The following is a 20,793-nucleotide window of genomic DNA, read 5'->3' as shown; positions in this document are numbered from 1 at the left end:
AAAAAGAAAATTGTTGCTATGTAACTGTTACCGTGTCAAAATGTAATGAGATGTGATCATATATACTGTTTTAAGTATGTATATTAATGTAAAGCTTTCTGATTTGTGATTTCCTGTATTTTTTTGTGAAAAGAAAATAAAGTTCTTAAAAAAATCGGTTCACCCAGGGCGAGGCTCGGCCATTGCACTCCGGCTGTGCTGACCCCTGCGAATTCCCCAAATGTGGGAATCTCGACTGCATAATTTCTGGTAGTGGGGGACTGCGTTCGCGCTCTCCCCTGATGTGCTTGGTCCAAAATCAGATACAGGAGGGTTAGGACACCACGAGCTGCGTGGCTGCGGAAGGATCCCGGTTCGACAGGAGTGGACGCCGCTGCTGGTTCTCGCTGGCTTTTAGTTAGGGGTCCGGAGAAGCATCTCAAGCTAGTTCCACTACTCCTTCCGGACGTTCATTCCCTTTTCAAAGTCGGTTGTTTTGCTGTAGTCTGCGTTCTTTAGGCTGATTATCGAGGTTAGCCTTTATTTGGTCATGGGGGGCCTCGGTACTGTATGCTGAGTCTAAAGACAGTTTCACCCGTTTTCTGATTGCTCGGTTCTGTACCAGTGCAGACATGTCAAACAGTGAATGGCTGTACCTCTATTGTATCCGTGCTCAATGAATGAAATCGGTAACAAATGAATAAATGTCTAGTTATACGAAAAACGAGTGGTTTATCGACTCATCTTCATTTGCAGATTTATAGGCAGCTTCGATATTCGTTTTACAGACGGGTTTTTTTTTTTGAATATGGGTCACACACATGCCACAGCAACAAAACATCTCTAGAGATGAGGCTATAGATCACCTTTCCATCCTGCAGGTTTTCCTCCCAAAGCCTACGGCACCAACGGCGACCCCTGCTGGCCGGGAGAGCAAAAGCTTACAGCACCTGGTATTCCCAGGCAGTCTCCCATCCAAGTACTAACCAGGCCTTACGCTGCTTAGCTTCCAAGATCAGACGAGATCAGGCGTGTTCAGGGTGGTGTGGCCGTAAGCAAAAGCCCTGGCGCCTGACTCGCTACTTGAAGCTATGTGTGGCGGGGGTTCCGTGCCCCCCGAGCGGGACTGAAGGATCGTTCGTGTGCAACTCTTTGGAAAGGAGCTGCTTTCCAAATCGCATTGCGTGCCTGGATGTTGGCGAATGCGCTCCCTTGTGTTGGCTCGTCCCGCACTGGAGGAGGACAAACAATCTGCACGGAGGAGCACCAGGCAAGTCTTCACCAGACAAAAACCTCCAGTGCACAGCACTCTGGAAACATTTCGGGGCTTTCGCGTGTTTATTTCAGCACGTAAAGCGCACCGGTCCAACACGTCGGCCGGGCGCGCGGCGCCTCCGCCCTGTTGCTGCCCCTGCAGCTGCTTCACTTTTCCCTTTAGTTGCCATCGATTTTTTTGTAGTGCTATACATATACGATTGAGGTATCTTAGAGTTCTCCTTCGAAGACCCAGCACTCTCTTTTCTTTTCCCAGTGTTACTCATATCGGACTTTTTAAACCTAAAAAAAAATCGTTTTTTCTTTCAATTATAACTGAAGTTTAAACAACTAGTGTTAAGTCCTTATTTTTCTGTAGTCAAAAAAAGCAAAAATTAACATTCAGGTCATGAAAACCCCAAAAAACCTCCCCAACCACTAAACTTTACCTCCCACCTGAGCGCCATCTTGAACGCCCCTACCACCAGAGAATGCTCCCGATTTCGGAAGCTGTCTCCGGGACGTGCTGATTCCACACATCCTGAATAAATCATGATATTGTTAGTTGCTGTAGCTAGACGTTCAAATGAGTTTCATGGCCAGATGGACTGTTTCCTCCAGCGGTATAATATTGCAGTGAGACAGCACGATGCCTGCAAGACTATGTCACGCTAAACGCCACAGATTGTGTTTGTCCGTTCGTGTCAGTCGTCCCGCAGCCACGGGAAGTGGGACACAAACATGCTGCAATGCTTTCAAGACGTTAGGATTTGTTTGTGCAACATCCAAGAAGAGTACTTGTGGCTTGAATGTGAACTGTACGTGCCCGCCCCCTTTCCTCTGTAGTGCATGAGTTCCTCCCGGCATGCCCTTCGTCATTGTTCTGTCATCTTGTATTTAAAGGGTTGTATCTCTGCTGCTGAAAATAAGCAACGGTTTTCTCACAACGCCCTTTGTTCCCAACGGAGCCCTTGTCTGTCATGAAATTCTTCAAAACCTCAAGCTAGAAGAAGAAGAAGACGACAAATATGAAGCGTTATAGCAACGACATGCCATGAGACGATCGATAACGATTTCCATAGGATCCCCGCGGTTGCCTGGCAACCGTCAGCTTTGCGCAGTGGCAGTATCGTAGCCTGTGAGGTTTAGCCGAGGCGCGATTATTGCTAGTTGAAAACTTTTCCCAATACCCCGCTTCCGCCGGTTTGCAATACATTCGGCGAAAGCAATTTTTGACAGTCTCGTCAGAGACTGAGCAAGGTGTTTAAAGACAGATTTGGTCACGGTGATATCATGGTAGAAAGAAACGAGCTTGTTACGTGTCAACAGAAACGCTCTTTAGCTCTTTCAGCTTTATGCAGAGAACAGCGTCTGTCGAGATTACTTTTGTGTCAGCGCGAAACGCCGTGTGCTGTCAGTATGATTTCATATTGCTCATAGCGGCGCCTGACTTTTGTCTGTCAAACGTTAGGTTGCGCTTCTTCATGCTGCATCGTCGACATGAGTGGAGCATTTTAAACGTCTGTACTTACTGCGCCCCATAAGAAATCGTTTGTCCCCATTCAAAAGAGATTGTGCGATGTCCTGCAGCGTTCGCAAAGCAAACCTTTGACAGTTTGAAAAGAGGAATTTATTCTGCTTCCTGTGCGTGCAGTAGTTACAAAGATGAACGTCTTTACACGATGTGCTGCAGTTTTACAGTGGGCGGGCTTTGTCAGATGGCTTTGAAAAACGCACTGAGACATCATGAGCAGTGTCCTGCATGTTTTCTGTGTATAGCTGTCTTTTAACGCATACAGAATTCATTCGAAATCATTGATTTCTCCAATTAACAAGGGTCCCTTTTTGAACCTGCCAGAAGCATTCTTTCAATGTAACAGATTTACTCCGGGGAAGGGCAGCATGACATTGAGAGTAGCTCAAGCTTTCAGCACCTTTATCTGACTGCATGTATGCAGACACTGCTCAGAATCCCCTGTAAGATTCTCCTTCAATTCCGTTTTGCAGTGCTTTAGCTCTTTCAAAAGGCTTCGCTTTGCTAGTCACAATCCAAGGCTCATGACAGCATTTGAAAACATTCGCAACTGCGTTGGCCGGGAATCGAACCTGGGTTAACTGCTTTGAAGGCAGCTATGCGCAACACTGGCTCGCTCCAGAATAAATCTCACATCGAGGGCATATTTTTTTCCATTTTACCGTGAGTCGGGCTCAGCTGCACAGAGGAGAGAGCAGAGCAATGAGGTTACGGGGACAGGGGAGTCACACGCTGGCGGTTTGAATACGCGGAAGATCACTGAGGGATCCACAGTATATGGACCCTCCGTGCGCCATCAGTCCGCACTCCGGACTCTGAATCCTGCCATCCGAGTTAAGATCTCGGCGGAACCTGAGGCGCAGTTCCTTCTTAAAACGTAATCTGGTGAGCATTTCTAGAATCGTACTTGTATAGATGCAGCCTTTAATGTGTTGCTAGGTTAAAATTGATGACTTCTTGTATTTCAGTAGGCAACTGCCCTCTTGATTTCGGATTTAATTTCTTTATTACAGGGGCGCTTTTATGATGACAGAGTCATGTTCAGGTACTTTGCTTGATGGAGGAAGCTCATTTCGGACTCTGTGATCTGCTCACCTGGAAAGGTCTGCTATACTACTACAAGAGAGAAGTAGAGTCTGGAAGAAGGGACAATTTTATGATGCTTTGGAAGATAATGTTTTTTTTTTCTTATACTGAAAATGAAAGGTAGTTGTTTCTATATGGACTCAGTCTTTGGAATTTGTATATTTATATATTTCAGTGAACCCTCAGCCATTCCTTCTGTATTGTAATTCAATTTCTCTTTTAAAATTCTTTCCCCACTTCTAGGACCTGCAGTTGCTGAACTCCACAATGGCTTCTATTGGAAAGTCTGTGACTGAGACCAAGTAAGTGTTCACTTTTTTATGAAACCATTATTTATTTATTGCATTTTATATAAATGCAATAAAATCATTATGCTCAAACTATGAGAGAGAAAATTAAGGATAATTTAAGAAATCAGTCTTGTTTCTATACACAGATGGTATTATTTATTTTCAAAGGAAACCCGCGCGGATTCCCCTGGTGTGCAAGATGTACCTGAATACTCTTGATCAGCTTCCTGCTCACTTGAAGAGGGCGTGTATGAAGCACGCCACGGCAGAAAAGATCAGGATGGCCTCTCAACAGGCGAGGGAGGACATGATGAATCACCTGAAGAACGGGGTCATCGTGGATTACCACAGAATAGAGATCGTGTCTGGTGAGGCAAACAGGATAGTGGTTGTAAGACTGCTAGAGTCCTTGGGCCTTTTTGTACATGGGAAGCCTGAAGACACATTGGCAAGGTGAGATATTTTTAATCTGTAAGGCTTCTGTAGTTTCTTTTTGAAATCATTGTTACAACATATTATGTAAAAGCATGTTGAAAAGAATCTACCTGCATTCCAGCGGCCCTGAGCAAGAGGCCGCTGTCCAGGAGGAAGAGATGCCAGAGGCTGCTCTAGAAACTGAAACAGAAGCGGATAAGGAAGGGGAAGATGTGAGCTCTGAAGAACTCTATCAGCAGTAAGACTTTTTTATTTTTCAGATGTATCTATTTTTTACTAAAATTCTAATTTGTCTTATAGGTATAAAATGTTTAAACCGGTGTTTTATATCCTTACAGGCCCTGAGTAGTTAAAAAGTATCAGCAGGCCGGAAGAGAGTGGCCCAAGCTGGACTCTATAGAAAGCACTCCCTGGATGCTCCTCTCCTGATTGGATTCAAACAGTACCTTATCAAGGATCTGGGAGTGGCAAATTATTCTCAGGAGGTATTTATTTTTTAAAGGCATTTAAAATTAAGCAATGGTATCTTCATTGTAAATGTTTTTATTTCTTAGCTTAAAATTCACCCATGTGAAATGATGTCAGCCATAAACATCATGACTCTATATTTCCTACCTGAATCTATTCTACTTAAATTATTACATTATACACAATTTGAGTTCATTTTAAAAAGTAAAAGGTAATGAAAGGAATGCATTTTCATAAGAAAGATAATACCGACATGCATGTGATAATCTTCCTTATATCATGTAGTGCATCATTTGGACACTTTGTGGGCTTCAAATACAAAGAAAATCATGTTCTATGGTACAAGATAAATACAAAACTTAAGCTTCTTTATAAAGCATAAGCAATCATTTATTACATCGCTTCTTGAATTAAATCTTTTGACAAGAGGTGAGACTTCTGTTACATTTAAACCCATGTTTAGCTGTGTTTTTTAGATTTAACTGAACCAATTTCTGTGTGTGATAATGTCCTTGAATTCTGACAACATCACACTAAATTACATGATATAAAACAGCTAATGTTTCTAGAGATAAAGTTTCTGAGATGCTTCTAATTACTTTTTATTACCAGGGACAGTTTAATTCACCTTGTACAGTACTGTAAGACCAAGATACTTTTTTTAAAAGTTATTTAACATTTTATAGAACTTTGTCTACTATGGCAACATGATGTGCTTGGTGAAACTTGGAAAAATACTGCTTGGCCACTTATCTTAAGATAAAGATAGGATAAAGGTTTATCTTTTGCACCTACCTGACCCCCAGGGAAGGCCAATGCTTTCTAAGTTGATGGTTCCCTACAGTAGACTGTACTTTAATTTCAAAGGTAATGTATATTGACCCAAATCAGTTTTGGAATCCAATCTACTGACGAGATGGAGCACATCCTTTTTTCAGGATTTTAGCATCATACGTTTGGTATATTTAGTCCCTAATGATGAAAGAAATGATCATAGAACATTTGGACACTTTGTGGGCTTGAAATACAAAGCAAATCATGTTCTATGGTACAAGATAAATACAAAACTTAAGCTTTTATTTTAATTAGATTTGTTTATAAAGCATAAGCAATCATTTATTACATTAATATATGTGAAAATAACATTTTAGCATCATACGTTTAGTATATTTAGTCCCTAATGCTGAAAGAAATGATCATAGAACATGACATCTAACCTTACCTGCGGTGTTTTTAATCCCTATTGCTCAATGCACGGTGAAAGCATTCCATACATGTGTCTGACAATGAGGAATGGGCCCCTGAGACAGTCATTTGCCTGTTTCACAAATGATCGTATTTTACTAGAGATTCTGTTTGGGATTCAGATGTGCATTCGGACAGCAATCCCTTTCAAGAAATGATACGTTCTGGATGAGGTCAAAGGTGCTGGAACACTGTATCTAGGATGTGTTTGCAGAGACTGTGTGTCTCCTGCTTCAACGCAGTGATAAACAGATGTGCTCCTTTAATTTATTGGTACATGCCCAGGGCAGTAAGCAGTCTGAGGATTTATTTCCAGATGGCATAGAGCAGTGAAGCAGTGAAGTAGTGCAAAACACTGGATCATTATATTATTAGAATCTATTCTACTTAAATTATTACATTATACTCAATTTGAGTTCATTTTAAAAAGTAAAAGGTAATGAAAGGAATGCATTTTCATAAGAAAGATAATACCGATATGCATGTGATAATCTTCCTTATATCATGTAGTGCGTCATTTGGACACTTTGTGGGCTTGAAATACAAAGAAAATCATGTTCTATGGTACAAGATAAATACAAAACTTAAGCTTTTATTTGAATTAGATTTGTTTCTAAAGCATAAGCAATCATTTATTACATTAATATATGTGAAAATAACATTTTAGCATCATATGTTTAGTATATTTAGTCCCTAATGCCGAAAGAAATGATCATTTGTTTAACATGCACGGGTCTGTCTCAAAGGATGCAGTACTCCTGAAGGGTCTCAAACCCTACATTTCGGATGCCTAGCTGTATCCCTCACATGTGGCACCTCAGAATGACTTCTAACCTTACCTGTGGTGTACTCAGTCCCTATTGCTCAATGCACGGTGTACATAGTGCATACATGTGTCTTGAGAATGAGGAATGGGCCCCTGAGACAGTCATTTGCCTGTTTCACAAACAGGGACCTGGACCTAGACCTGGCCCGTACAGGGCTCAAACCCGCGACCTTGGCGTTATTAGCACCACGCTCTAACCAACTGAGCTAACCGGCCTCACGACAGTGCTCCTCTCTGTGCTGCAAAAAATCAAACTCAGGGAATTTCTTTTGTCCTCCTTTGAATAGAAAGCCGTGTAATTCAGTGTACGGGCTTTCTCGTGCAGTTTCATGGTTCTTGTAACCCAAATCCTACACTGGCCTGAAGTGCCCCCCCATTTCACAGCATTTTTCAGCTGATTTAAAATGTACCTAAAGGAGAAACATTATTGAAGACCATCAATTACCAAGAGCTTTTGTCAAAGGTTTTGGTGGTCATTTTGAATGACCACAGAGCGCTGTGACCTCGGTTTTACATCTCATCCAAAAGACAGCGCCCTTTTACAACACAGCATCTCCGTCACTATACTGGGGCATTGGGACCCGCACAGACCTCAGGGTGAGCGCCCCCCCGCCGGCACCATTAACACCGCTTCCAGCTGGAAGCTTTGTTTTTCCCTGTAGCTCATCCTCATCCAGGTACTGACCTGGCTCACACCTGCTTAGCTTCAGTGGGTTTTCAGTTGCGAGTTGCAAGGGGATGCAAGTGATGGAGCCGCTCGCTGCAAAAGCCACTGCATTGGCCGGGAATCGAACCCGAGCCTCCCGCGTGGCAGGCGAGAATTCTACCACTGAACCACCAATGCTCAGTGCCTGGGCCTTCAAAAAAGACGCTTTTTTGGTGCTCTGTGCAAAACGCGTCGACATATGCTTCCAGCTGCAAAATGCCATTTGCGGACGCTGAAGAACTTATTTCCAAGGCAGCGGGTACAAGCGATTGGGCGTTTTAAAACCACCAGGAACAGCAAAGAGGCGCGCTTCTTTGCTTGTGCCGAAACACACCGACTGAAGGCGGACAACGTAGTCGGCAGGATTGGAACCTGTGCGGGGAGACCCCAATGGATTTCTAGTCCATCGCCTTAACCACTCAGCCACGACTACAGCAAGCCCCACCGCAGCTGCGTTCTTGCTACAATCTTACCTGGATCGCGAGGCGCCGGCGGAAGCCTATTTCAAAGTCGTTCTCCGTTTCAAAAAAACATTTCCAAAATACAAGCCTTGCAGACAGACACGCCTCAGAGGACTTAAGGGTGGCTTCATGTCGGAATGATAAAGTCTCCCCGTCCGGACATGAAAATGCCACTTTGTTACACACAAAAAAAGAATCAACAACAGAGAAATGCCCACAAGCATTTGAAAAGCCGCACCACGTCGCACTTGAAATAGCTCTTACATTAGTGGTAGATGCAGGAATCGCCTTTTTATTTACGCTCTTACCAACGCGATGGAAAGCAAAACAAAGCAAAGCAGAGCAAAACAAAACAAACAAACGAAAACCCTCACGTCCTGCACTTGCATATAACGCCGTTACGTGCCCAAGCGGTATTGTACGTCATCCTAGCACAGCATCCCGGGTCGTACGATATATGGGAACGAGCACACGCCATGAATCGTCTCGAATCACTCCCTACAGCTGTAAGGCGCCTTGAAGCGTGCACCCCCAACATTCTTCTTTGCGCATCTGTGAAAGGTAAACTCTTGAGCAAACTCTGAACCAGCTCTAAGGAAACTAATCCGATTAGACGTTACTTTGACTCATCCTTTAAGGGACCCTTGTTAATTGGAGAAATCAATGATTTCGAATGAATTCTGTATGCGTTAAAAGACAGCTATACACAGAAAACATGCAGGACACTGCTCATGATGTTTCCCGAGCCGAAACACAGTGCGTTTTTCCAAGCCATTTGACAAAGCCCGCCCACTGAAAACTGCAGCAGATCGTGTAAAGGCGTTCAACTTTGTAACTACTGCACGCACAGGAAGCAGAATAAATTCCTCTTTTCAAACTGTCAAAGGTTTGCTGCAGGACATCGCACAATCTCTTTTGAACGGGGACAAACGATTTCTTATGGGGCGCAGTAAGTACAGACGTTTATAAAGCTCCACTCATGCCGACGATGCAGCATGAAGAAGCGCAACCTAACGTTTGACAGACAAAAGCCGGGCGCCGCTACGAGCAATATGAAATCAAACTGACAGCACACGGCGTTTCGCGCTGACTCAAAAGTGATCTCGACAGACGATGTTCTCTGCATAACGCTGAAAGAGCTAAAGAGCGTTTCTGTTGAGACGTAACCCATTGGGCAAAAGACGTATAATATACGTCTATTAAACGCATATCTTAGACGTCTAAATGTGGTCTACAATTCGTCTAGAATGAAATTCTAATATACGTCTAAAGTTAAACGTCAATTATACGTCTATATTTAGACGTTCATTATACATAAATGGTTGGAGTTCTATTATACGGATAAATTTAGAGGACTATTATACATATATGGTTGGAGTTCCGGATAACTTTAGAGGTCTATTATACGTATATGGTTAGAGGTCTATTATACGGATAACATTAGAGGTCTATTATACGTATATGGGTAGAGGTCTATTATACATCAAAGATAGATTTTATAGGTGTAGAAACAAGTAAAACAAGCCAATGATTAGGTTTAGAAATGTATTCTGAAAATACACATTCACACCTGAAACATATGTATTTCAAATTATACATTGTATACAATCAATCAACAATCAACATATGGGCAATAATCATAAAAACACAACTAGTCTTAAACTTCAGCTACAAATTCTGGTAACATGGCAATATACAGTATAGTAATGACAAACAGAAAACTAATTACATTAACACACTAACTCAAAACCACATTTTGATTCAAATATACATTTTAAAATGTACAACTTCTATATTTCCAAGAAAAAAATATTACATAAAATATAAAATATTACAATGGAAGTTAAGACGATTTTTGTCCACTATTTGCAAACCCTGTCTAATTGTCCTAACAGTTAGAACCAAAAACCTATTATTTTCAGAGTCCAGATCTCTTGGCCCCCTGCCTTGCATATGCATTCTTCAAGTAACACATTGCATGCTCCTTTATTTCTTTTTCTGTTGATGTAGGGTGGGACTTCAGCACCGCAGCTAGGAGAAAATTATATAATATTACTTCCCAAATAAATAATGATTAATATCTTCTTTAGTATAATCTAAAAAATGAACGGTTTACTAAGCTCAAAGCTGAAATAAATGTATAAAATTTGGCTTGCATCATAGCAGTTGAGCAATAAAGTCTGTCCTAATTAAAGAGTACCCAAAGTTTGAAAGTACAACATAGAATAAGAATAAGAGAAACGGCAAAACGATTTTGTGTCATCTTCCCCATTCACACTATTTTATGTGCCATTTTTTTTGCTTATTCACATACTATTTTAATCAAAATAATATTAAGAAAGATCTGTATGTATTCAGATAGTATTATTATTGTTCATACTTACTCGTCAAAAGAGGATTGCTGAGATATTTTCGGATATACTTCTACGTTTGAAAAACGTGTCCAAAATGGTGACCAACGAATACTAGCAATGCATTGTGGTATATAACCGGAAAATATGATGGGTTCGATATTTTCTCAACGTATGCGTTTATTAATGTTGTCGATATTATGGTTGAAATTTAACATTGATAATACATCGCTGCTATGAGCTGATGTGCAATTTTAACGCATGCAAATATTAAGGATCGGTCACTGTTGTATGGTATTATATATAATGACATTATGGAATAGGATGGGGACAGGCCTGGCATCACAGGGGGAGGGGGGAATGTCGCCCCTTCAGTTTTGGGCAAAAAGATTTACCTAACTTAATTTGCACCCTAAAAAAATAGTTGTACTTTGTCAATGGTCAGACAACACTAAATGACACGAACAGTCACTCAGTCTGTTTGATGGGCAGGAGGGCTATCCGTCCAGGAACTGCACATATTATTGAGTGTCAACATTACGATCCTGTTTGCTCAGGTGGACCGATTCCTTGCAGTAGTTTATCATTATACTTAAAATCGTTATATAACTAGGACTAGTTATAGCAGTCTGTGCTTTCTGTTGGTTTTACAACATTTTTTTCTTAACGATTCAGAACGTCCATGTAGCTGCAAAAATGAACGCTTATGGTACTTTTCGCTCCAGGCAATACAAACCTTGAGAGTGACGAAAAATGTGAAACTGAACTTCATCGCAAATACCAGATTGCTAGTCGTTATCTTCTATCATGAAGCACTAATCAATGGCATAGCTGCGAGATTTCATTTGGGTAGCTGCACCGTACAGCTCCGTTTCAACCGAAATATCACTCCCCCCTCAGAATTTCAGACGCCCCCCTACAGATTTTTCCTCGGGCACCGCGCACTGATGGGGGACTTTTGTCAAGAAAATAAAAATAGAAACTCTATAGGCACTCAAACATTTTACTGTTTTTTTTCAGGCAGGTGGCAAGACCCCCTCAGCAAAACCCTTGTATGCCAAGCTGTGGGCATTGATTCGTCGAATATACGTATATTTACGGCGAAATTACGGCTATACGTATATATACGTCGCCTCGACGTATAATCAACGTCGAATTGCAACCGTAAAATCGACGACATGAATAAACGCATATATAACGTCGAAAAAACATCTAACACAGTGCCTGAGGCTTTTTACTGTATGTATCGTGTGTGCCGCAACTAGGAGTATACGGCACTCTGCACAGTGTACGAAGTAAATTATTTTCGCAGTAATTAATTTATTATATTTACTATATTTATTATACACGTGTAAATTAATTGCTGCGAAAATAATTTACTTCGTACACTGTGCAGAGTGCCGTATACTCCTAGTTGCGGCACACACGATACATACAGTAAAAAGCCTCAGGCACTGTGTTAGATGTGTTTTCGACGTTATATATGCGTTTGTTAATGTCGTCAATTTTACGGTTGCAATTCGACGTTGATTATACTTCGAGGCGACGTATATATACGTATAGCCGTAATTTCACCGTAAATATACGTATATTCGACGAATCAATGCCCACTGGGAACAAGCTCGCTTCTTTCTACCATGATGTCACCATGACCAAATCTGTCTTTAAACACCTTGCTCAGTCTCTAACGAGACTGTCAAAAATTGCTTTCGCCGATTGTATTGCAAACCGGCGGAAGCGGGGTATTGGGAAAAGTTTTCAACTAGCAATAATCCCGCCTCGGCTAAACCTCACAGGCTACGATACTGCCACTGCGCAAAGCTGACGGTTGCCAGGCAACCGCGGGGATCCTATGGAAATCGTTATCAATCGTCTCATGGCATGTCGTTGCTGTAACGCTTCATATTTGTCGTCTTCTTCTAGCTTGAGGTTTTGAAGAATTTCATGACAGACAAGGGCTCCGTTGGGAACAAAGAAACCCGTTGATTCTTTTCAGCAGCAGAAATACAACCCTTTAAATACAAGATGACAGAACAATGACGAAGGGCATGCCGGGAGGAACTCATGCACTACAGAGGAAAGGGGGCGGGCACGTACAGTTCACATTCAAGCCACAAGTACTCTTCTCGGATGTTGCACAAACAAATCCTAACGTCTTGAAAGCATTGCGGCATGTTTGTGTCCCACTTCCCGTGGCTGCAGGATGACTGACATGAACGGACAAACACAATCTGTGGCGTTTAGCGTGACATAGTCTTGCAGGCATCGTGCTGTCTCACTGCAATACTATACCGCTGGAGGAAACAGTCCATCTGGCCATGAAACTCATTTGAACGTCTAGCTACAGCAACTAACAATATCATGATTTATTCAGGATGTGTGGAATCAGCACGTCCCGGAGACAGCTTCCGAAATCGTGAGCATTCTCTGGTGGTAGGGGCGTTCAAGATGGCGCTCAGGTGGGAGGTAAAGTTTAGTGGTTGAGGATTTTTTTTGAGTTTTTCATGACCTGAATGTTAATTTTTGCTTTTTTTGACTACAGAAAAATAAGGACTTAACACTACTTGTTTAAACTTCAGTTATAATTGAAAGAAAAAAAAACGATTTTTTTTAGGTTTAAGAATTTCGATATGAGTAACACTGGGAAAACAAAAGAGAGTGCTGGGTCTTCGAAGGAGAAGTCTAAGAAACCTCAATCGTATATGTATAGCACTACAAGAAAATTGATGGCAACTAAAGGGAAAAGTGAAGCAGCTGGAGGGGACGTGGAAAGAGTGCTGGAGATGCGCTCGTACGCGAGCGTTCGCAGCCCAAGTGAGACTCAGCTGCCAGAGGAAGAGCCGGAGTCCCTGCCCAGCACACCTGTGAAAACCCCGGCAGCCAAGAGAGGAAGGGGCGACCTGACGCTGGAGGAGCTCCAGACCAACATCTTCAACATGATGGCACAGAGCATGGGTGAGCTGAAGGAAATGATTTGATCTAATACAGTCGAAATCGAAAGTCTTAAAAAGTCCATGGACTGTGTGTTTAAAGAGGTTGAAGACTTAAAGAGTGAAGTAAAAGTTCTTAAACAAGTAAATACCAAACAAGAAAAGCATATTAAAGAACTTGAATTGAAAGTGAACGATGTAGATAGATACCGTCGATGATGGAATTTAAAATTATTTGGAGTTAAAGAGGAACGTGATAAGGACCTTGTTGCAACAGTGAAGGGTATCTGTAAAAGGACCCTGCCGGACCAGGAGGACGTAATATCGGCCATTGACTTTGTTCACAGGCTCGGGAGAGCGAACATGTCTGGGCAAGTGCGCCCCAGATCGATTATAATACAGTTCACCAAGAGGACGGCGAGGGACATGCTGTGGCGAGCGGCGAGGGGGAATGAGTATTTGAATGGGAACAAACTGAGGTTTGCAGAGGACCTGTCTGCCGCGGACAGGAGCACCAGGAACCAGCTGTGGCCCCAGGTTGAAGCTGCCAGAAGAGAGGGGAGGAGAGCCTACTTTGTGGGAGCGAGGGCCTTTGTGGACGGGAAGGAGATTTGCTCCCAGTGACTGCTCAGTTAATGATTATGTTTGGTTATATTTGTTATACCAGTATATACTAGTGTTTCTTTAGTGTTAGTTTGGAATGGTGTAGTTAAGTGTTAAGGACTGTTATAGTTCTGGTTCTTTGAAAAACTCAATAGTTTAGACAGTCTTAGAGTTAGTTATTTGCTTTTGTGTATGTCTTTTTCATGAATGCCAGAGGTACTCGAAATGTTGTTAAAAGAAAAACTGTGTGCTGAGTTTTATTTTTTACAGGAAACGCATGCATGTTGAAACTAAAGTTTATAAATAATTGAGAAATATTAAAGCAAGGAAAATATGATACGTGTAAAATATACAATTTGATCACATAATTACTTAATTACCTCTGGTAGTTAAATGCTTTTTTCTGCTGCGTTTTTTTTCTCTTGTACATGACTCTGATCCTCTTGTTGTATTTGTATTTGTAAATTCTGTTTAATAAAAAAAAAATTAAAAAAGCATTCTCTGGTGGTGTCCTGCAGGCTTCCTGTGGGTGTGCGTTGGTGGTATAGTGGTGAGCATAGCTACCTTCCAAGCAGTTGACCCGGGTTCGATTCCCGGCCAACGCAGTGGCGAATGTTTTCAAATGCTGTCATGAGCCTTGGACTGTGACTAGCAAAGCGAAGCCTTTTGAAAGAGCTAAAGCACTGAAAAACGGAATTGAGGGAGAATCTTACAGGGGATTCTGAGCGGTGTCTGCATACACGCAGTCCGATACGGGTGCTGAAAGCTTGAGCTACTCTTAATGTCATGCTGGCTTTCCCCGGAGTAAATCTGTTACATTGAAAGAATGCTTCTCGCAGGTTCAAAAAGGGACCCTTGTTAATTGGAGAAATCAATGATTTCGAATGAATTCTGTATGCGTTAAAAGACAGCTTTACACAGAAAACATGCAGGACACTGCTTATGATGTTTCCCGAGCCGAAACACAGTGCGTTTTTTCAAGCCATCTGACAAAGCCCGCCCACTGAAAACTGCAGCAGATCGTGTAAAGACGTTCAACTTTGTAACTACTGCACGCACAGGAAGCAGAATAAATTCCTCTTTTCAAACTGTCAAAGGTTTGCTTTACGAACGCCGCAGGACATCGCACAATCTCTTTTGAACAGGGACAAACGATTTCTTATGGGGCGCAGTAAGTACTGTTACTGTCACTGCTCGATACCGACGTTGGCCTACTATACCATGTTCAGCCACTGCTAGAAAATGTACGGCTCTAGCACCGGAGCAAACAACAGGAGGGCCGATGTCGAACAGGCACACATGTCAGACATGGAGAGCGATGAGAATGGGATTCGAACCCATGCCTGCAGAGCACAATGGATTAGCAGTCCATCACCTTAACCACTCAGCCACCTTGTCGACGAAACTGGGCTGTCCGGACATGGGTTGGCGCGCTCCAGATGATCTTTTTCTTTTTTTCCCCACGTACTCGAGGGTCATTTTCCTGTTCCACATGTGATTTCAACATTTTCCTTGGGAGATGTCAAGCCAGCAAGCCACTGCTGTGGTTCAGTGGCCAGTGTGGAGTTCAGTGGCCCTGTTGTACACAGAAAGCACATTGAGCTCCTTGGACATGAAAAGTTCCAGATAAAAGCCATTTGTCATCCTTTCTCTTGGTGTCGATGTTGCTATTGTATGTAAAGGTGGCAACTTGCTCAGCGAGCAGGCGGAGCACACACCGAATGCAGATGTGTCTGAGTGGTGTGTCCAAGTGGCTGCAAAAGGACAACACTCCTGGGGCGCCGTGGCTTAGTTGGTTAAAGCGCCTGTCTAGTAAACAGGAGATCCCCGCCTATGGCTAGACTTAATTAAATGCAAGTATTCATTTCCTGTCTTTAACGCGACTTGTTTTTCTTAAAATGGATGCAACTTGCAAAACATGAAATACAAGCCTTGCTAATCAGCGCTAGCGGCTGGCAAAAAAAAGGAGTCAGCTATTTTTTTTTCTTTAACCTTAACCCTGCTAACGGAGAAGAGTTAAACGACCGAGTCTATGCAGCTTAAACGGTGCGCAAGTCGGGTTCTTAGCTGAAAGGGTGGTAAATCACGCTCACCCCAGTCCTTAATCTTTTAAAGAGGATACAAAATTGAACGTAGTCGCCACATCACATACATCCTGTTAAATGATAAAAAGGTAACATCTATCCTCGCTCCAGAGTAAATCTCACGTTGAGGGCATCTTTTTTTTCACTTTACCGTGAGTCGGGCTCGGCTGCACAGAGGAAAGAGCAGAGCAATGAGGTCACAGGGACAGGGGAGTCACACGCTGGCGGTTTGAATACGCGGAAGATCACTGAGGGATCCACAGTATGTGGACCCTCCTTCGCCATCAGTCCACACTCCGGACTCTGAATCCTGCCATCCGAGTTAAGATCTCGGCGGAACCTGAGGCGCAGTTCCTTCTTAAAACGTAATCTGGTGAGCATTTCTAGAATCGCACTTGTATAGATGCAGCCTTTAATGTGTTGCTAGGTTAAAATTGATGACTTCTTGTATTTCAGTAGGCAACTGCCCTCTTGATTTTGGATTTAATTTCTTTATTACAGGGGCGCTTTTATGAAGCCAAGGGACCAGGGAGCTGCCCCAGTACTGGGATGGCCAGTTCGAAATCATAGAAACTATTGTCAATTCCAGTCCCATGTCAGTGCGAGCAGGGATTTTGACATCTTGTTTTGCTATGTTCTGCACCAACAGGCAGGTGGCTCGGCCATTCCGTTCCAGTCTGGGGGTACAACAGACTGCTAGGTTCAGTCTGATAAACTGAGCTGATGGTTGGAAGAAAACCATCTCAGCGTCCATTCTCTGTCCCTTCTTTAGGACAAGGCGTACCGGAAACCCTGCTGTTGACGCAGGAACGATCAGGTCCGATTCGTTTACTACCTGGCAGGCCTGAGGAATCGTCTGACCTGACCGAATGTTCTCGGGGTCACCGCTTAGAGAGTGGGCATCTGGGTCCACCCGTTTCCACAGCACACTGTTTACTGTGTCCAGCTGGGCGCCCAGTCGAACCAATAGGTCTGCACCAATGCAGACCGAATGGGTCAGCTGAGGTGCTACCTGGAAGTAGTGAGCAAACTTCCTTTTTCCGATGGAGATGGAAGCTACACAGCTTCCTTTGCTCCAAATGGACCTATGAGGTGGGGGTGCCCACCACAGAACCTGTGACTGCGTCACCAGGGTCACCTGACAGCTTCGCGACAGGTCCTCGAACAGACCTTCACTGATTATGGACTTCTCAGAGCTGAGGCTAAGAATTACATCATCAACCTGCACTTCTGCCACCTGGACCCCCTCCCACCACCATGGGGTGGTAGTCCTGGACCCCCTGAGGTACCAGGGTGCACAGAAAGGACTCCCATTCATTACCGGACAGGGAGATCCACTCTTCTTCAGGGATGAAAAGGGGGTGTGCTTTACCTGGCGGGTCAAGCAGCTGCTCGGAGCACTGCTCCTGTAGTTGGGAGACCGTGGGAGTGCTGGCCTGGGCAGGACTTCCCTGTAGTTTTGGAAAGCAAGAAGAGACATTTATTCTCGTCCAGAGGAACCAGGAGGAACCTCCAACTCAGCTATAGTGTTCAGTGGGCACTGTGTGATCACAGCATAACCACTGAATCCCCCTTTTTGCTGTGCAACAGGCTTAGGGTTTTTGACCTGAGCCCACAATTTTCCACGCTGGCAGTCCACCAGAGGCTCCAGCCTGTCAAGCAGGTCTTGGCCAATGAGTAGTGGCTCTGTTTTTAACCTAGAGATGTAAACAGGATGCACCACGTTCATTGGCCCGAACCTAAGTGCCACCCACACTCGGTGTGTGATCCTGGCATGATCCTGGGTATAGCTGGAAATATCTATTTTACACGGTTCTACCTTAAGTCTGATGCCTTTTCCTTTCGCTACTCGTTTGAGCTCGCTGAGTAGATCGGCTGACATCAAACTAATTTCAGCCCCAGTGTCAATCAGTGCTTCTCTATCTAAGACGTTTTCAAGAGAAACCTTGATATAAATACGCCTTGCTTTGCCTTTCTGGCTGAGATTCCCTAAGAATTGTTGGAAGCCTGCCTTTTCTTTGACTTCAGGGGCGGGGTCAGCGCCCAACTCAGAGTCACAGCCTTCTTCCAGGCAGGAACCCTCCCACCCAATCAGATAGACTGAGGGAGGGGCTTGGGACGGATCCCCGCCTCCTCCAGTGAGAAGGGGCGTGGTCCCCCTAAGCTCATTCACACTTCTGGCATTCGGTGCGGAAGGTTTACCCTGTCCTGATCTCTCAGGCAGGGCTTGTTCAAGCCTGGCCAGGCGGGCTGCAGTCGACTCCCTTCGTCCAGTCTTATGATAGACTCTGCCTGAGCCCTTGCCTTCCCCGTAGCGCTCACGGCGGCTCTGACGCTTAGTGCGGTCCTGCCTGCCTATTTTGCGCCGGGGCTTAGCGAGCTCAGGAACCTCAGCTGCCTCGAGCTGAGGCGAGTCGTCAACCCTGCTGGCTTTAGTGGCGAACACGGCCGTTTTAGCAGGTTTTCGCTCTGAGGAAGCAGAGACTTCAGCTCCCCAGGCTTTTTGAGCCAACCTTCTAATGTCAGCCATTTTCATCGCTTTTGCATCAGTGTGCATCACAATCATTTTCCTGACTGAGGGATGCAGATTAGCAATGAATAAACCTTTGAAATTCACGTTCTCTTCGCAACCCTCTTCATTCCGCCCTGCAAAATAAGTGCGCCTAAGCCTCTGATAATAGTCGCGAGGGGCTTCAGCTTTTTCGTGCTTAATATGGTGCACAGCAGCCACGGCAGCTATGGGATCGATAAAAGCCGAAAATTCTCCGATCATTGCCTGACACAGCTCCTCAAAGCTATTACAGACCTCCGGTCCTTGTCTAGACATCCACTCGTGGACCGCTCGGCTGGTAGTTTTCCTTACTTACATAGCCTTTTCCTGTTCGGACGCTTCGGGCATAAACTGCAAAGTATATCTCAGCTCATCGATGTAGGTCTCCACATTATTCCCTGACACTGACGGGTCAAACCTTTCTACATCTTTGGCTAACTGCCTCAGGGAGTGGAGGTTAATTTTTACGGTTTCTCCGCGGGCAGGGAGACGGCCGTGATCAGGAGCAGGGGGTCTATGCCTGAATTGACTCGCCCTTGCGTTTCGCGCAGGACTCAGCGATCTCCCCCATGCCGATCCGACCACAGACCCTGGCCGGGAGAAACCTCCTCCCGGCGCGCTGGGTGAGCGCTCCGGGCTGCTAGGTGGGCTGGCATGCAAGTGGGATCTAGTCTATTTTGCTTCCAGTACGGCAGCATCTGACTCCTTTTGCCTTTCCTGGCTGAGCTCATTTAAACTCACAATTTCTTTTTCTTTTTCTTTCGAGCTCGCTTCCAGGTCTCTCCTAGCTACCTCAGCCGCAGTTTCTCTAGCAGACAAGTCATCTAATTTACCTAAAACTTCCCTGAGTCAGTCTTCACTTTCCTCATTTTTCACTCTCTTTTCTCTGATTATATCCAACAACTCGACTCGCTCCGCCTTATATCTTTCTAGCGTTCCCTGAAGCTTTTGAAACTTTGTCAGCTCGGACAAAGACAGTTCCAGCTGTTTAGCTAGATTTAAGGTGAAACTCGATAGGACCAGAACTGCGTTCACAGACACTCCTGTGTTAAGCTGGTTCGCTACCTTAGCTACTAAATCTACTTGCAGCTTCTCAATATCATCAAAGTTCAACTTTTCGATACCACTCCAGTAACCAGGATTGTCGTCGCTAGAAATAGTACTTATAAGCGACTCCACTTCAGACATTTTAGCAGCCATTGTCATTACGTCAGAGAAACTTTAAGAGTATTACTTTTTTTTTTCTTTTTCCAAAATACAGTATGGAATCTAGACACCCGAGCAGATGGATTTCCAATCAGCACACGTTACACTAAACGCTAGAAAACAGGGGGATTTCTTTACGCAGTTATCAGCACACCCGGTATTCGCGTATAGAAGCCGCGGATTCTCATTTCATTCTAAACTCGCCCACCCAGGGACGCCATTAAATGTAATGGTTTGATGGGTTTACTGAGACAATTATTAATTGTAGCAGTAATCACAAGGTTGTTTGTTGGGGCTTTTAGAAAATCAATCGTCAGAACAACTAACAACGCACACACAGAGGTTCAATACACTAGATACATTTATTAATATAAATTGTGCACCAAACATATACTAGTCTGCCTGGATACGAGTGGCAGACCTTACTGTGAGGGTTATCAATATACAAGGTATATAATCCCGAAGAGATGCAAACACAAAGAGATACACAACAGAGAATATATGTCAATATAAATCGTTCGGTTACCAAATCGCTAATCAGTGTTATTACCCACTGTTACTCTAAACTCGGAAGTAAATACATTACTCATGAATTAAATTGATAACAACTTGTGTTGAGGTACAATTAAATTCTCGAGACGCAATGTAGAACATGGGGTTTACTTATCCACTGTGTATGGATTTGGAATTTCCCGGCATGAACACCAAACCAGCTGACAGGCTCTGTTGCAGCCTCTGTTCCAGCGGTTGTCCAATGGGTGTTGTCCCGGCGTCCTCTGGCTAC

The 20,793-nt window shown here is 43.7% G+C and overlaps 5 non-coding genes and 1 pseudogene across 5 annotated transcripts; 3 read left to right on the top strand and 3 right to left on the bottom strand.

Moving 5' to 3' along the window:
- Positions 1-115: 115 nt before the first annotated feature.
- On the top strand, positions 116-281 carry LOC138226969 (U1 spliceosomal RNA). The gene has a single exon (XR_011184784.1). It is a non-coding gene; the product is annotated as a U1 spliceosomal RNA (small nuclear RNA).
- A 636-nt stretch (positions 282-917) lies between these two features.
- Positions 918-1,036, bottom strand: LOC138226958 (5S ribosomal RNA; annotated as a pseudogene).
- Positions 1,037-2,342: 1,306 nt separating this feature from the next.
- Positions 2,343-2,484, top strand: LOC138226973 (U4 spliceosomal RNA). Its single transcript, XR_011184788.1, has one exon. It is a non-coding gene; the product is annotated as a U4 spliceosomal RNA (small nuclear RNA).
- A 5,406-nt stretch (positions 2,485-7,890) lies between these two features.
- trnag-gcc (transfer RNA glycine (anticodon GCC)) lies at positions 7,891-7,961 on the bottom strand. The gene has a single exon. It is a non-coding gene; the product is annotated as a tRNA-Gly (tRNA).
- A 4,355-nt stretch (positions 7,962-12,316) lies between these two features.
- Positions 12,317-12,458, bottom strand: LOC138226975 (U4 spliceosomal RNA). The gene has a single exon (XR_011184790.1). It is a non-coding gene; the product is annotated as a U4 spliceosomal RNA (small nuclear RNA).
- Positions 12,459-14,701: 2,243 nt separating this feature from the next.
- Positions 14,702-14,773, top strand: trnag-ucc (transfer RNA glycine (anticodon UCC)). The gene has a single exon. It is a non-coding gene; the product is annotated as a tRNA-Gly (tRNA).
- The last annotated feature ends 6,020 nt before the right edge of the window (positions 14,774-20,793 follow it).

The sequence above is a fragment of the Lepisosteus oculatus genome, unplaced genomic scaffold, assembly GCF_040954835.1.
Source record: "Lepisosteus oculatus isolate fLepOcu1 unplaced genomic scaffold, fLepOcu1.hap2 HAP2_SCAFFOLD_198, whole genome shotgun sequence".
NCBI classification, from domain to species: Eukaryota; Metazoa; Chordata; class Actinopteri; order Semionotiformes; family Lepisosteidae; genus Lepisosteus; species Lepisosteus oculatus.
Note: the sequence above shows the minus strand (reverse complement) of the source record. Positions and strands in the feature narration are given on the sequence as shown.